The sequence below is a fragment of the Mercenaria mercenaria genome, chromosome 11, assembly GCF_021730395.1.
Source record: "Mercenaria mercenaria strain notata chromosome 11, MADL_Memer_1, whole genome shotgun sequence".
NCBI classification, from domain to species: Eukaryota; Metazoa; Mollusca; class Bivalvia; order Venerida; family Veneridae; genus Mercenaria; species Mercenaria mercenaria.
Window position 1 is genome coordinate 7,515,707 of NC_069371.1, and position 18,895 is coordinate 7,534,601.

Genomic DNA, 18,895 nt, shown 5'->3' on the forward strand with positions numbered 1-18,895 from the left:
ATTTACTGAACTGCGTGTTTTAGATATGAAATACGCGATTGAAATGGGTTAGTATATTTTCCCGTTCACGACCATGGTTCTTATAGAATACCTAGGGGTAGGGTGTAACACGTACGGAGGCATTTTCTTTCTGATCTGGTGCCAGTGGGTTTACATATCTGATCATTGTCGGTACACAATTCATTGGAAGTAATTCTTATAATATGCATCGTTGATTCAACTTATTATTGTTTAGGTAGTTCTATTACTGACCATTTTCAGTTTTTTATCGGAAAAGGTAAAATAGTGAATTTGTTTTTTTTAACTATATATATTTTGTTTCATTGAAACTGTTTGTATATATATCTACTTAGTTTATTTGTATTATTATTTGACATAATTTAGATTTATTGTATATGCTTTGCTATTTGTCTTGTATGCCATGTTTTTTGTTTTTTTAACTGTAATAAAACATTGCAGTTGTTTATATAACTGCTCTTTTTTCACCATATTGGCATTCAAAAACGATAATATGTCTGTTTCGTCTGCTAGGATTATAGATAAGTCTGTAATTCTACATGTCAATCTGTCCGTTTCACTGTTTATAATTTTTGTGTCTGTATGCCTGCCCGTCAGCGTCTCTCAGTTTCATTAATCATATATTTTGACCAATCTGCTTGCAGACAGTTCTTGTTCTTAGCTATTTGTACGACCGTCTAATTATGTTAATACTCGTCTGCTGTCTGTCCGTTTGTTTGCGCACATTTATTTCGATCGTCTGTCCAAGTGTTCATGTTCGTCCGCTGTTTGTCCATCTGTTTACGTTTTTCTGTCGTCTGTCTACCTGTTCGTCTGCACTCATTTCCCAATGCCGTTCGTCTGTATGTGCGATTTTTTGTTGTCTATCTGTCTGACTGCATATTTCTGTCTGTTATCTTGTCAGTCTATCTCCATATTTGCTGCTCTTTTAGGCAATTAGATGTTCTTTTTACTTATTTGTGCTTGACTATTTAAACATCCTGGTACTCTAGTAGAGCGACTTTTAACATTTTTTTGCCCTCCAGTAGGAACTAGATCTATCTAGATTTTTTCTGTAGATGTTAGGAAACGTGATTATTTTGTACGTTTTAGCTCACTTATTCGAAGAATAAGTAGAGCTATCCTATCACCACGGCTTCGGCGTTGGCTCGGCGCCGATGTCGGCGTTGGCTCGGCGCCGATGTCGGCGTCGGCGTCACACCTGGGTTAAGTTCTTTGTACCAGTCCTCATTTAGACAAAGTCTTTTGAGATAAAGCTTTGCAACTTTCAACACTTGTGTATCATCACCATGTCCAGTTTTCGGCAAGAGTACATTGCTCAATCAAGAATTATGGCCCCTTTCAACTTAAAAATCTTCGTTAAGTTGTTCGTACCAGTTCATATTTTATGTAAAGTGTTTAACATATGGCTTTGAAACTTTTATCAATTGTTAATTACCAGTCTCTATCTGTAGGCAAGAGTACATAACTCTCAACTATTTTGGCTGAATTATGGCCCTTTTTGGATTTGCAAATTGGTCCAGTTTTTATACAACGTTTTGTCAAAACTATTTGACATGTAGCTTTGCAACTTTATCATTATGATTTCCATCTGTTGGCAAGAGTACATAACTCTGTCAATTATTTTGGCTGAGTTATGGCTCTTTTTGACTTGGAAGTCAGTTCAGTTTTTCATACCAGTCAATATTTTGTCTTACCTTTTGGCATATGGCTTTGAAACTTTGACCGCTTGTTTATCATCATAGTTTACATTATGTAGGCAAGACTACATAACTAGGACAAGGACTTTAGCACTGTTATGGCCCTTTATTGACATAGAAATTAGTTAAGTTTCGCATATAATTCCATATTTTGTCTAAACTATTTGATATATGGCTTTGAAACTTTGAGCACGTGGTCACACATTGTCGTATAGTGCAAGACTTATAAGTGATTGAAATAGTTTTTGCCGATTGACCATTGGGTTGTTTCATATACGTAGGGAGAAACTATGTAACACGGATATTTTCAGATCGCGTCCGTTTACCGTTATGTTATACAAAACCTGTTCTATTTATTAATGACCGCGTGTTGTGAAAATTGTACTACAGTATATTTACTTACAGATTTTCGTTTTAAACAGTTTTACTAGTATGTAATGTCACATACTCTCAATAGGAAGAATCTGCATGTATATCCTAGTTGTATTGTAGTTGAGAATGTCTATTACACTCTTAATGCACAGTTTCTTGTCATGCTATGTAGCGATATCGAGGTAAATCCTGGACCTGAGACAGAACATGATTGTCTTTCAATTCTACACCAAAATATACGTAGTATATAGCATAAACTCGTTTATATTAAATATAACTATCTTACCTTTAATAAACTATGTTTTACAGAGAGTATATTCTTTTGATATTGCTGATGATTTCTTAAAATTGGACGGATATGGTAAAATATATAGAAAGGATAGTACTGCTAACTCTGGTGGATAGCTTCACACATCCAGTCCAGGCGTCTTTCAAGACTGGAAAACATTCTCCCGGAACTTATACGGATAGAAATTAAAGATTCTTCTCAAACATTTTTAATTTGCAATTTGTATCGTCCACCCCATTCGATCGTCAACGTCCACCCTATTCGATCGTCAAATTCTGGGATAGAATAAACATTTGTCTTCATAAAGCTCATGAAGTTACCAGTAAAACAGCTGTAATTGGAGATTTTAACGAAGATCAAATGAATTTGACTAATAATAAATTTCGAGATATACTGCTCTTTAATAATATGACAAATGTAACGAACAAACAAGCTCTCAAACGTTAACAGATCCTATAGCTATAACAAATAATATTATATGTCATCACCCTGGTACATTGAGGACACACAGAAACATTAGCGATCATTTCGGAACTTTTGCATACATTAAAGTAAGCATTTTTAGAACGATATTGTGTCTGAAATCATTGGTCCTCCATCTCTGATTCATGTGCGGAAGTTGACAGTTACTTGTGGAGAACAGGTTTGTACTGGTACAGAATCCAGGAACACTGGTTAGGTGCCCGCCATTAAATGACTGAAATACTGTTGAAAAACGGCGTTAAACCCAAAACAAACAAACAAACAAACAAAGAACTTACAAAATCGTGTATTCCAAACAGCTTTGTAACAATTAGACCCAACGACAGACCGTGGTACAATTTAGAAATAAGGAAAATCTCCCGTAAACGCAATAGGCAAAAACGTATATCTCTTACTACAAAGAAAATCTCAGATTGGAATTATTCAAAAGAAATATTTTTTAACAATATTGAATTTACAATAAATGACGTGAACTCTACTAATTCTCGTCAATACTGGAAACTAGTAAAGCAAACTCATCAAATTGTGACGTTATATCACCATTCTCATAAAACAAGAGGGCCATGATGGCCCTATACATCGCTCACCAGAGTTGATCTGGCCTACTGACCTAGTTTTTGACCCCGCATGACCAAGAGTTGAACTTGGCCTAAAGATCATCAAGACAAACATTCTGACTAAATTTCATAAAGATTTGGTTACAACTGTGGCCTCTAGAGTATTCACAAGCTTTTCCTTTGATTTGACCGGTGACCTAGTTTTTGACCCCACATGACACAGATCCGAACTTGACCTATAGATTATCAAAACAAACATTCTGACTATGAGTTTCAAACTTAAATTGTGGTCTCTAGAGTGTTGAAAAGAATTTCCTTTGATCAGGCCTAATGACCTAGTTTTTGACCCCACATGACCCAGATTCATACTTGGCCTAGAAATGATTAAGACAAACATTCTGACACAGTTTCATAAAGACTGAGTCACGAATGTGGCCTCTAAAGTGTTCACAAGCTTTTCTTTTGATTTGACAAAGTGACCTAGCTTTTTGACCCCACATGGCCCAGAAACTTGACCTAGAAATTATCAAGGCAAACGTTCTGACTAAGTTTCATAAATACTGGGTCACAACTGTGGCCTCTAGATTGTTAACAAGCTTTTCCACTGACCTGACCTACTGACCTAGTTTTTGAACCAACATGACCCAGATACAAACTTGACCTAGAGATCATCAATACTAACATACTGATCAAGTTTCATAAAAATGTGGTCTCTAGAGTGTTCACAAGCTATTTCTTTGATCTGATGTACTGACCTAGTTTTTGACCCCACATGACCCAGTTTCGAACTTGACCTAGAGATCATCAAGACAAATGTTCTGACCATGTTTCATAAAGATTGGGTCAAAAATGTTGTCTCTAGAGTGTTCACAAGCTTTTCCATTGATCTGACCTACTGACCTAGTTTCATAAAGATTAGGTCACAAATGTGGTCTTTAGAGTGTTCACAAGCTTTTCCTTTGATCTGACCTACTGACCTAGTTTTTGACCCCATATGACCCATTTTCGAACTTGACCTAGAGATCATCAAGACTAACGTTCTGCCCATATTTCATAAGGATTGGGTCAAAAATGTGGTCTCTAGAGTGTTCACAAGCTTTTCCATTGATCTGACCTATTGACCTAGTTTTTGATCTCACATAACCCAATTTCAAACTTGACCTAGAGATCATCAAGACAAACATTCGAACCAAGTTTCATAAAGATTGGGTCAAAATGTGGTCTCTAGATCTCTAGAGTGTTCACAAGCTTTTCCTTTGATCCGACCTACTGACCTAGTTTTTGATTCCACATGATTCAGTTCGAACTTGACCTAGAGATCATCAAGACTAACATTCTGACTAAGTTTCATAAAGATTAAATCACACATGTGGTGTCTACAGTGTTCACAAGCTTTTCCTTTGATCTGACCTACTGACCTAGTTTTTGACTCCACATGACCGAGTTTCGAACTCGACTTAGAGATCATCAAGACCAACGTTCTGGCTATGTTTCATAAAGATTGGGTCAAAAATGTGGTCTCTAGAATGTTCAAAACCTTTTCCATTGATCTGACCTACTGACCTAGTTTTTGATTCCACATGACACAGTTTCAAACTTGACCTAGAGATCATCAAAACTAACATTCTCACTAAGTTTCATAAAGATTGGATCACAAATGTGGTCTCTACAGTGTTCACAAGCTTTCCCTTTGACCTGACCTACTGAACTAGTTTTTGACCCCACATGACCCAGTTTCGAATCTGACACAGATATCATCAAGACAAATATTCTGACCAAGTTTCATAAAGATTGGGTCAAAAATGTGGTCTCTAGAGTGCTTACAAGGCAAATGTTGACGGACGACGCACGACGCACGCCGACGGACCCGGGACAATGACCGGTCACAATAGCTCACCTTGAGCACTTTGTGCTCTGGTGAGCTAAACATTGGTCGTTTGCGACTTCTGATTTAGAGAAAGCTAACACGCTAAATGATTACTGCGCATCTATATCAGCTATTGACGATTCTAACTAATTTTACAATAAAAACAAATGAAACATTCGGCGATATTGATGTATCAGATCAAGACAAAATTGACGTTTTAACTAATTATGTCTCCCACCACACAATGGTGTGGGAGACATATTGATTTACTCCAGTCTGTGTGTCTGTGTGTCTGCCACAAATCTTGTCCGCACTCTAAGTCGAACATTTCTCATCCGATCTTCAACAAACTTGAACAAAATATGTTTGACATAAGTCCTCTGCCAAGTTCGATAACTAGCCAAATCGACCCAAGCACTTTGGAGTTATTGCCCTTGAATTACCGAAAATTGGCATTTTTACTCTTTTCCGCACTCTAAGTCGAACATCTTTCATCCGATCTTCACTAAACTTGAAAAAATGTGTTTGATCATAAGTCGTCGGCCAAATTCGATAAACAGCCGAATCGGCCAAAGCACTTCCGAATTATGGCCACTGAATTACCGAAAATAGGCCTTTTTACTCTTGTCCGCGCTCTAAGTCGAACATTTTTCATCCGATTTTCACCAAACTTTAACAAAACGTGTTTGACCATAAGTCCTCGGCCAAGTGCTATAACTAGTCAAATCGACACAGGCACTTTGAAATTATAGCCCTTGAATTACCATAAATCAGCGTTTTTACTCTTCGAATATATACGTACCCAAGTTGTTGGAAAGGGGTAAATGTAATGCAACTTTTCAAAAAGGGTGTCCGTTCCTTCAGATTATAGGCCTGTGTCCCTGATGAAGTGTGTTGGTACTCTAGTCCGATTTTGCACATATAAGCTTATTTAAGAAGTTACAAGCATTCTGTTAGTATTTGGTCCAACATACTTTTTTAACATATTTTGGGTATGCTGAATCCAGAAATATATGTTGGCCATCTGGAAAATGACCACTGTTTTTATAATACAAATCTTTATCTTTAGATATGTTTCAACAAATTATTTCATGTTATTAGTGTAATTGAGTAAATATTTATCAATAAAATATATCACAAGTTAAAAATGTGAACCTTACGGGGTTCAAAAAGGGGAATTTGAAGACAATTTTTAAAAAAAATATCCAACATCACTTATAGAATAGAAAAATGAGACTTAGTATTAGATTGAAAACTTCCACTGGAATTTTATGTCACAAAAGAAAATGATATTTTGATGAAATGGATTTGCAGTTTTAAAATAGTCATTTAAGAAAAAATAAACAATGGGGAAGTTATAACTTAATTAACATGACATTGTTTGTAATGAACAGAATACCGTGTAGAACGTATTTTATCCGGGTAAGATCATTTTATTTAATAATCAACTTTTTAATACCTTATAATCATAATAATTAATGAAAATTAAGTGTGACAGGGATTAACATTAAGGTTAATGTGAACTTAATTAGTATAAACAATCCAGGTCTCTATCACAATAACAATCTGAGACAAATCATGTTTTTAAGTCTTTATCTAAACTCTTTGGAGTGTTTTACCTGTCATTTAATGTACATTAACTCTGACAAGAACACACTATTTCATGATCATTAAGGTTTTAGAGATGTCATGAATACTTGAAAGTCTTCATGGAATCAGGATTTTTCGAAGTTGTTTCGAACTCTACATGTATATTTTATTTCTAAACTTTTTTAGAGATGCTTCGCTTTATATACTTCGTTATATTTTAAGATTTGGTGAAATTGTATTTATTTTAATTTTCAGTATCTGTGATAAGTTCATTTATAAGAATCTGTTAATGCTAGCTTTTTATATACTATAATTGCTTGTGAATGATAAGTAATAAATATTATTTTGTTTAATATGTTTTAAAATATTCCAAAGTAAGAATGGACAAGACTTTGCATCTCAAGAGACCATTTCAAGATAGCACAGAAAAGTACATCATTTGTCAGAAGGCAAAATCTGACATAGAGAATATTAGGTTACTGTCTTATAAATTTAAATTTATTAAGTGAGTCGGAGAAAATATAAAAGTCGAGGCTCTGCCGAGACTTTTATTTTTTCGTAGACGAACTTAATAAATTTAAATTTATAAGACAGTAACCTAATGTTCTATTTATCCTACCTTCTGATCTAAAATCATTCTTTAATTAAAATTCAAAATTTACCACCAACTAGATCCGAGTCTGTCTTGCACAGAAATTAATACGCCCCACCATTACACAAACAGGTCTTTAAGATAAAAATATAAAATATGAGCCGAAAAACAAAGGCTAACCTTGTTCTGCTTTGTGTCTGACTTCTCTGTTCTGCTGAACATTAAAGATTAATTCTAATTTGCTGCCAAGTGAAGTTTTGTCCGAAGTTCAGTTGAATGTCGGATTGCCCATCCTCACCAAGCAAACGATTGACGAGACTTATATACACGCCATATCGCCGCTTGACAAAACAAATAGGCAAACCGTTTCCTCGATGATTTTATTCAATAACACTCCATTACAGATGCAATATATTCCTATATTGACGTGTAGAAAGCTAAAATTCTGAACAAACGCTATACATGAGTCACTTTCCGTTTCTCCGAGCGTTTCCGTTATAAAAACTTTTTGTAGTAATTGTAAGTACGGTATGCATACACTATACATTTGTGATGGTCTCACATACCTAATAAAAGCGCGTTTATGAAAATAATTGCATAAATATGTCTTTTAGCAGTTATTCTCAAAAACAAGATGGCGTCGTTTTAAAAAAAAATCCAAAAAGTAGTCCGCCAAGCTTTATTTAGTCACTGACCAGATAAAGCAAAATTTATCTGACCCCTTGATTTTTGCCTTTATTTTGCATGAAGGTAGGATAAAAAACTTTAGACTAAACAACCTCAAGGCATAACATCTCTAAAAGAGTGTGCTGAATCAAGAATTGTTTAGAGATTTTTTTCTAAATATAAAGTCATTAGTAGAATTGAAAAAATAGATGAAAATGACAAAAAAAAAAAACAACGTTGAAAGTGTTATTCTAATTTTGTCCACAAAGAACTAATACATACTATTCAGTCAAAGTTAAGTTTAATATAGAACAAACATCAGATTAAGCTGCATCTTCATCAAACTTATCATATACTCCTACTAAATTAAGAAATGTGTATGTTCTGTCAAGAAAAAAAATACATGAAAAACTAGTCAGTGATAGTATCTTAAAGGATGCTAAACATGACGACACAATGCGATTATGACCCTCTGATGTCAACGGAGGGCAAATATCATAAAAAAAATTAAAATTATATTCTTTTAGATACGGAGTTCGCAAAACCAAGTCGGACAACTCAAATACGGGTCTTGCCATGATCTTTCTTTTACATGAACGTGGGTATGCTGCAATGAAATCGCAAATACTGCAGCTTTCAGCCAGTTGAAACAGATACCGCATACGTACTGAAGACACTTCTTCAAAAATTCTTTGTCATTCATTTAATTCTAGAGTATCATCTTTCAAAGAAGCCCTACAACCTAAACTGAGAAACCAGTTTTAGTTTGTAAATCCACTATATATATATATATATTCTGATGAAAGGAATACACTTCTTGTTCCATATGAATGTTTTGCGTCAGAGCTTAAAGATGCCAATTATAATACTACTGGTAATAGTGATGAACGGCTGACAATACAGAAATATAATTCCAGTGACGACTTTTTGACAACTGGATACGTAGCACTAAAATTAAGGGCTGATATGTTCTCTCTGGAAGGACATTCTGTACTAGGTGTGACTGAAAATGTTTCAGTAAATTCTGTTCAGGAGTGTCTGTTCATGTTTCTGAATTCAACGTTTGGTGGCCAAGAGCTTCTAGATGAAGAATTTGACCATAAAGATCTTGAATCTGATAGGCAAACAAAATTATTAAGATATTGTTTATGGAGTGAGTGATGGTAAAAAATGGACCCCTAAACACATAGGACTTGCAAGTACATAGCACTAGATGACTAGGTTAAAACATTTTGTTAACCTATTTCATAGTGAATGACACAGATTGACCTATAGAGACATACTAGTAGACACATCTTTAGCTGAAAAACAAAACCTGGAATCAATGGATCCTGAAACTGGTCAGGTTTTTCCGCTAAATCTTACTTAGAATGAGATATCGAGACATTTAACACTGTTGTTCAGAAGTGTATGCATATATCAGAAAGACTGGGACAGTCACATTCAGTTATAACTGTTGATCAGGCTCTTTACTTTAAGCTTGTGGATTTGAAATGGGCAGTGCCCCAGAATGGGTGGATTGCAAGTATCAATGAATTATTTGAAATCTGGTGTAACGTTTTGGCACTTCCAGCAAATAAAATTGACGTAGTACATTTTTATCAGAAGCCGATCATGCAATCACCTACAGAAAAGACGTTGGTTGTACTGTTCAAAATGTATTATATGTACTGGTTTGTAATGGATGTAATGAATTTTATATTGGTCAAACAGGAGATAAACTCAGAAATAGAAGGACAGTACATGACCAACAAATAAGAGACCCATCAACAAGACAATTGCCTTTAAGTACTCATTTAGGTATATGCTCAAAAACCGTCCCTAAATTTTCAATATTTCCTTTTTACAAATTTCATAGTAATGATGTTTCAGCTAGGTTATCTAAAGAACGCTATTTCATTGATAGTTTTAAACCGAAACTTAACCAAAATTGATGACGTTACAATATTAACGTTGTGTACACATGTGTACGCAAAAATGAAGTTGCTTAGCAATTACACATTTATTGACGCCATATTGTATTATTTGCCCTGACGAGTATAAATATAATGTAACTCATGTAATGTTGTTTATTTTTTCTTTATTAGGGGCCTCCGTGGCCGAGTGGTTAAGGTCGCTGACTTCAAATCACTTGCCCTCATCGATGTGGGTTCGAGCCTCTCTCGGGACGTTGAATTCTTCATGTGAGGAAGCCATCCAGCTTGCTTACGGAAGGTCGGTGGTTCTACCCAGGTGCTCGCTTGTGATGAAATAATGCACGGACGGGGACCTGGGTTCTTCCTTCACCATCAAAGCTGGAAAGTCGCCATGTGACCTATAACAGTGTCGGTGCGACGTTAAACCAAACAAATTAAATAAATAAATAGATTCAATAAACCAGACAGACAATTAAAGTCTAATTCATTCTTTTAAATTATTAGTTTATACTATCGTATTTTGTGATGAAAGAGCAGATGAAGATGTGATGATACATTAACTCAGGAAAACTGTCATCGTTTTGTACTAATATAGACGAATTATACCTTTTTTAATGAAGGTTATGTGTGGATTTATTTGTTTGGTTCGGGTTTAACGCTGTTTTTCATCAGTATTTCAGTTATGTAACGACGGGCAGCTAACCTTACCTGTACTCATGGATTCTGTACCAGTACATACATGTTCTCCGCACGTAACTGCCAACGTCCCCACATGAATCAGAGGTGGAGGATGAATGATATCAGACACAATGTCGCTTATCAAATCATCACGAAGAACATACGCCCCGACTGGTGATCGAACTCGCGACTCAGCGATCCATAGATCAGGGGCCGTATTCATAAAGCATCTTAAGTATAAGTATAAGAAATTGATTATTTACTTAAGTATTACTTAGGTAAGAAATTTATTTTACTTAAGTATATTTGTTATTCATAAAACGTCTTAAGTAATTCTTGGCTTTTATTGTGGACGAAAACATTAAAACAACAACATTAATTTCAGACAGATACAACATGCACAATAACGTTTAAAGTGCTTTTATCTGAAAAACAACTGTTTACACTTTAATCGTACTCACGACGCCATTTTGTTTCCTGACTTAAGTCAGTTCTTACGTATCTTAAGTTTAAGCTGTTTTATGAATAGGACTTAAGTTTTTTACTTAGACTTACGCTGAAATCACCACCAAATTAAGTAAAATCTTCAACTTAAGTCAAAACTTATACTTAAGATGCTTTATGAATACGGCCCCTGCGCTCTATTGAGGTAAGCGGGCGGGTTATGTGTGGAGGAGGGGAATCAGGGCATTAGGTTGAGGTGTCTCTTTAAAGGTTGTAGCATTCCTTTGCTCAAGGCCATTTTATGTTGCTTAGGTAGTAAAACGTCAACGGCATAGACAACGGCATGATACATTAGACTGAAAGCCCGTAGGTAGAGCGTTGGTCTACGGATCGCGGGGTCGTAGGTTCGATCCTCGGGCGGGGCGCATGTTCTCCGTGACTATTTGATAAACGACATTGTGTCTGAAATCATTTGTCCTCCATCTCTGATTCATGTGGGGAAGTTCGCAGTTACGTGCGGAGAACAGGTTTGTACTGGTTCAGAATCCAGGAACACTGGTTACGTTAACTACCCGCCGTTACATGACTGAAATACTGTTGAAAAATGGCGTTAAACCCAAAAGAAACAAACAAACATTAGACTGAAAATCAAATACCCAGTTACTTCTAACACGCCATCGTAGAAACACGTGTTTTACAATCAGTTTGCTTGTTTTGGTCTTGCCAAAAAAACTGTACTGATACATAAGAAAGACAGACTTGTTATATATCAGCACAGGCTTAATTTTTGCACATGTGTAGAATGTTACCATGTATATCGCGATGTAAACATCAAAGGAAAAGTACTGCACAATGCGATCATAATGATTGTTAACATGTTGCTTTTCATAAAGAGCAATATGTAAGCGAGTCCTTTATATATATGATAATAACATAACTCAAGCTGCCACTGTTAAAATAACAATTTGTGTACCTTGTAAATATTTCTATGGCTCTTTCTGTTATTTCAGTTTATATATATATATATATATATATAATACAATCTGACCCGAAAGCTGTGTCAAGGATGCGATAGTGTGTAGGTGATATTACTTGCCTCTACAGCTATGTTTCGAATAAGATAGATTTTCAAACTTTACGGGTTACGCACATGTTAAACTTGTATTCAAAATTATATAGTTTTAGTTTAAACATATTTATTCCCAAGAGTACATAACATAGATTTGTATATTTACAACAACAAGTTAACATGATACTAAGGAAAGGATAAGAATGAAAGACATGTCTTATAGAATTCTTCTCCTTAGGCGGACAATAAAGTTTGTATGTAAACACAAAAGAGCATTATATCATATTATACTCGTAGTGGGAATAGGTCGTGATACAAGTATCTGTATAGTGTAAAATGATAATGATAATTAAAAATAGAAAATAGAACAACGTTAAGTACTAAAGACTAAAGTAATCAGAAAGAGGAAAGGCAGAGAAAGATAGGGGGGAGTATTGTCTCGGAATGAAAGGAAAAGCATCACGAAAATCTCTTACTCTCAGATATGTAATTCTGAACATGCGTGAATATTATAGTATTATCCTGGTCTGAAAGGAATGGGTTTCCAAAGAGCAATGTGTTGAGATCAATCTCATAGTTTTGTAGATTAAGTAGTAAGACGTTACGGCAAGCACTGTATAATCTACATTCGAAAAGGAAATGGAAGTTTGATTCAATTTTTCCACACGTGCATAAAGGAGACGGAGAAATGTTTTTCATAAAGAGGTGATGGTTGAGGGAACTGCATTTAGTGCGAAGTCGTGTGTGAAGAATTTGGAGTTTTCTGCTACCAACGTAATAATACTGTGGCGTTTTCGTTTTGTTCTTGTAAATTTGACTTTTAAAGGCTGACAAAGTTGAGCAGTTGCGAACGTCTGCTGGTAGTTGGTTCCAATCACGGATGACTGAAGGTAAAAAGGAGTTGTAATATAAAGCAGATTTGGCATGTATATTATGTATGTCATCAGAGTTTCTTAGTGAGTATCGTGGGTAACCAGCGTCGGGAATCAAAGATGAGAGATAATCGGGTGTTTGATTTGCCTGCATTTTATAGAATATAACGAGTTTGTGCTTATATCTTCTTTCCGATAGGGGTTCCCAATTGATTTCCTGGTGTAGATTTTCCAAAGAGATGAGTTTTGTTGTCCCAGAAGCAATACGTGCACACTCGTTTTGAATTTTGTCAAGTTGATCGAATTCGTACTGGGCACAATTGCTCCAAACAACGTCAGCATACTCTAATATCGGCCGAATAAAAGATGTATAAATAACTTCTGTGGATTTACGGTCTAGTGAGTACTTTAATTTACGCATGATGTTAACACGTTTCCATGCTTTGTCTGTGATGTAGTCGATATGTTTATGCCATGTACAATCACTAGAAAGAAAAACACCAAGGTGTTTATGCTCTAGGACCCCGGGTATTTCTTGATTGAACATATGTAGAGGCGGATGTTGCGGACGGTTACGTTTTCTGGTTACAAGAAGAGATTCAGATTTAGATGGATTGAATGTTACTAACCATTTGTTGGCCCACGACGAGATTGTCTGGATATCTGACTGGAGAAGAGTTGCGGCTGAATCAGGCTGTTCTACTATTACATAGAGGCTAGTGTCATCTGCGAAGAGATTTATACAAGATCGTATTTCTTGTACAATATCATTAATAAAGATAAGAAATAGCAGAGGTCCCAAGATTGACCCCTGGGGAACTCCTGCTTTAATGTGAGCCCATGATGACCGAGTGCCAGGAAGTATAACCCGTTGACGCCTATCTGATAGATAACTTTGAAACCAAGAGAGCAAGGGTCCAGTAATACCTGCATATTCTAGTTTGGATAAAAGACCTTTGTGCCATACTTTGTCAAAGGCTTTACTTATGTCAAAGAAAACGACACGAACTTCCAGCCCATCATCAAGAGCTTTGCAAAGTGTTTCGTAAATGAGGACCAATTGATTGACAGTAGAGTCACCAGGAATGAAACCGGACTGAGCTGTAGTTAGAAAGTTGATATCTTGAAGATGATTAAAGACGTGCTTAAAAACCAGACGTTCGAACACCTTTTCAGTTGTGTTTAAAAGAGAAATTGGCCGATAATTGCTTGGAAGTGATGCATCGCCTTTCTTGTGAATAGCAGTTACATGGGCCTCTTTCCAAGCTGACGGCAGTGTACAAGATTGTAAAGATGCATTGAATAATTTACAAAGAGGGAAGGAGAGCTCATGTGAAATTTCTCGTAGGAGTCTGTTACTGATACCATCTGGTCCAGCTGCTTTGTCAACTTGTAATGATTTGAGGACATCTTCAACTTCGACTGGGCGTAGAATTAGATCAGATAGAAAGGACAAGGAGTTGGGAGGGCCAAGGTCAGGTGCTTCTCTATTGTCGTCGTCAATATTTGTTTGCTGAACAAAGTAGTCGTTAAGAAGATTAGCCTTATCAAGGTCAGAGTATGTTGTTTGGGTGGTGTTAAGGTCTTGAAGAGGGGGAATGTTTATCTTATTTGGTTTAGAAGTAAAGGATTTAAGAGTTTTCCACCAATCCTTGGACGATAGGGAACCGCGTTTGAGTTTGTCAGAAAGTTTAAGAAAATAATTTGATTTGGCCTCGCGTATCATTAGGATTGTTTCGTTTCGAACTGTTCTAAATTTTTGCCAGTAATGTTGTGTTGATGTTATTCTGGCCTTTCTGTATAAACGTTTGCGTTTACGTATATTTCTTCGAATGTCATTTGTCATCCAAGGTACATCAAGGGGTCTTACTTTAATAGTCTTGTTAGGAATGTTCTTGTTTTGCAAGGTCAGATATAGTTGTTATTACTTTATTGGCATATGTGTTGATATCTACATCAATGTAGTTATCCCATGGATGATTTTTGACAGCATCTCTCAAACTATCATAGTCACCGCGGTCGTATTCCCAAATAAGTCTATCAAAGCAGTGGCGTTTTGGTTTTTGAAATTTAAGAAGTCCAAATACAGGAGTGTGATAACTTTGTTCTTGGTCAAGAAAGTGTTCACCAACACCAGAATAGAGAACGTTGTTCTTGTTGGAAACAAAAATAAGATCAATCAAAGATTCGGAGTGTTCGGTAAAATGAGTTGGCTGATCAATTAGTTGCTCAAGATTAAATTGTTGTGTGATTGAAGTATTTTTGCGATTTGTTATCGGACTGAATACATTGTAGTTGAAGTCACCGGTTATTATGACATCAGATATATTTGTATCAATTGCAAGACCGATAGAATCCTCAACAAGATTGTTGTAAATAGTATCAGAATTTGGAGGACGATAAAACACTCCGAACAGAATATGTCTGTTACTGTGTAACGTTATTTCCACCCATATACATTCCAAACGATTCAACTCTAAATCAAGCCTCCTCCGATAGTGAAGACTGTCTTTAATATACAAGATAACACCGCCGTGGGTATCACCCACCCGATCTCTGCGTTCAGGCGTATGAAAAGATGATAATAGCAGATCTTCTGTAGGAACAGAATTGTTAAGCCAAGTTTCCGAAAAGGCGAGAATGTCAAAGTCACATAGTTCTGTGTAAAGGATATCAAGTTTGTGCTGTATACTTTGAACATTGAGGTGGATAAAAGAGAGATGATTTGGAATGTTTATCATTTCTGTTGATGTGGAAGACACCGATGAGTAAGAGGAACTTGGACCTGGATTTGAGTGAACATCTCCAGCAGTTAGCAGAAGTAGAGATAACCATGTGTAAAAGTTTACTACAAACAAAACCTTGAGAAGGAATTGTGTAAAACGAAGGTTAGTATAAAAATTCTTAGTGTACACAGAGACTTTTCTTAGGTGATGCTTGTTGTGTTTCTGCTTTTGAAAATATATTATATACGTGTAAAGTGAGAACGAATTTTCAGGTAAACTAGAAAAATGCATCAAAAACAAGATATGCATAAACATTGGGAAGTGCCCTTGGAATCTATATGAATGCATGACGGCTTCTTTTGAGATTTTGTTATTCATGTATTCTGAGTAATAAACAGTCCAAACAGTAGGAAGACTTGAGAAGCCGCCATAAGCATTACAACTAAACCAGGAATACTATGATGCGTGAGAAGGAATTGCCAGCAAGTTTTGGGCTGAGAAAACGAGACAGGTGTGATCGTGATGGAATAGAGAAAATATAGTGAGAAAGAAAAATAGAAAAGCATTGGTATCAAATAGATGAAGGGATTTTACGAGGGACAGATTCAACAAAATTATATTAAACAGTTCATTTGACAATGTTTTAAATAAATGAATACGGACAGATGTGGCGTTACCGTAATGATTTACTGTTCATGTTAAGTTATGAAGTGATGAATATTCCTTACATTTGGTAAAATACATGATGTACACAGTAGTTCAAAAATGTGATAATGATTCAAGTAATATACAACTATGAAGGCTGCAAACGTAAGTAGAAATAACTTATCATTTGATGTTAGTGCACAATGTTATGCTGAGATAGTTGCAACTGATGAGAAAAAGGTCTAGAGCGAGAAGACAAAAAAAAAAAAAAAAAAAAAATCAAAGGCGGATACAGTAATGCCTTCCGAGAAGAATTCTAAGGACTCGTAAATAGTTACATAAACAAACAGAGAAAATGTTATACATTCCTAGAACAGATCTAAAAGTTGTACCACTTTGTTTAGGAAGGGAGGTAAATCAGACACAAACGATTAATCAACAAAAATACAAGATACACAAAACAATAGCTACTACGTGACATGGTATTTTATCACTGAAATGACAAATAAAGCCTGGTATGTATACATATTTTGCTAGCATATACATGTTAACGTTAAGACAGTATACTGTACTTTAATTGGTAATAAGTTCATCGAATATACACAAAACATAGTTACTAGAAGAATTCTAAGGACTCGTAAATAGTTACATAAACAAACAGAGAAAATGCTATACATATCTAGAACAGATCTAAAAGTTTGGAAAGGGAGGTAAGTCAGACACAAACGAATAATCAACAAAAATACAAGATACACAAGACAATAGTTACTACGTGACATGGAATTTTATCACTGAATTTTATGACAAATAAAGCCTGGTATGTGTACATATTTTTGCTAGGATATACATGTGTACGCTAAGACATTATACTGTACTTTACTTGGTAAAAAAAAAAATCATCGATAATTACGCTTGAACTATGTACAATTATTTACTATTCGGAAATTGACAGCAAGGAATGTAATAACCACAGTGATCAACTCAAACTCAAAATCGTAAATATAAATCACAGAAAACTTGTATTCAGTAATGCGACACGTACATATTTCTGTGATTATTAAGCAAATGTATAGAAAATGCTCATTAACTGAAACCGCCGACTGTGAAATAATATATATAAATGGCATGCCGGTCGTACAAATGTATGGCATACAGGTCATACAAATGTATAGATTGAAATACTCATTTGTCGAAACCGAAGATCGTGTAATAACATACGATTACTGAATGTCGACCTAGAGGCCAAATGCGTCGACTGTTAACCGACAAATCCTGGAACAAATACTTAATAGATAAGAACACAAATTAATCCTCGTATTATATTTTAGATATTGTCATAGTGCTGGTCAAGTGGCACATGCAAAATGCCGGCTATTGGTATACCGAGTTATTTTATATGAGCTAAATTTGTTATTTATGACATATTTTAGTCGATTTTTTTTCTCAAAAAATCCTAGATATTTGGGTACCGACTTAAAGTCATAATATTTTGTAAGGTATTCTAATAATAATATCTGTCATGTGTTTACGAATCGGATAGAAATATCCGTCCCGAGGGCACCTGCGCATTGGGCGGTAATGAGGCTTGTCGAATTACCGCCCATGCGCAGGCGACCGAGGGACGGATATTTCCATCCGATTCGTAAACACATGACTGATATTTTTTCTTGCATATCGTATACATGTTAGCATTTTATTCTGGCAGGTTATTTTTTCTTGCATACCGTATTTTACAAATAACAGGTAGAAATACTTTCTTTGTTGCACTCTTTCTTATAGTAGAGCGCGGGAAATTAACGTCCGTAAGCAGAAGTGACGTCATAATGTTTTGCGTTACGCATCATAACAAAGTTCCACTTTAGTTTTATCGTGTGTAGCGTAACATTTTGTTCACATGGTAAAGTAACGTATTTTGAATCGAGAAATATACTATAAGGAACGGTGAGAAACTATCAAGGTACCTGCTTTTTTCGTATTTTTACATAAACAATATATCATCAGTGCATGAACCATTAGTTGTCATTAACAGCACGAGAGTCATCTGGCATGGCGGTGCCAGATTGGTTTTGCCGGCATGGGTAAAATCACCGGGAACGCCAGTCCGGTGTGCAAGAATAAATAATCAAACATATATTTCTCTGCAACGGTTGGCATGGGCTGAATGTATCAAAGTCAAAATTTGATATTGATATCTAAGAGCAAATTAAGCATTAAATTGTATTATTTGATCCCTTTAAAAGAGGTACATATTTTTTGTTTCAAAATTTGAATAACCAACTACCTTCCAGTAAGCAGTCGGATATTCGTGCGAAAAGAAAACCTCCAAATTGAAAACGTTTGGTAGACTGTGTTTTGTTTTGAGTTAAAAAAGTAATCAAACTTGCCTGTACATTCTGATAATAACCAGCTGG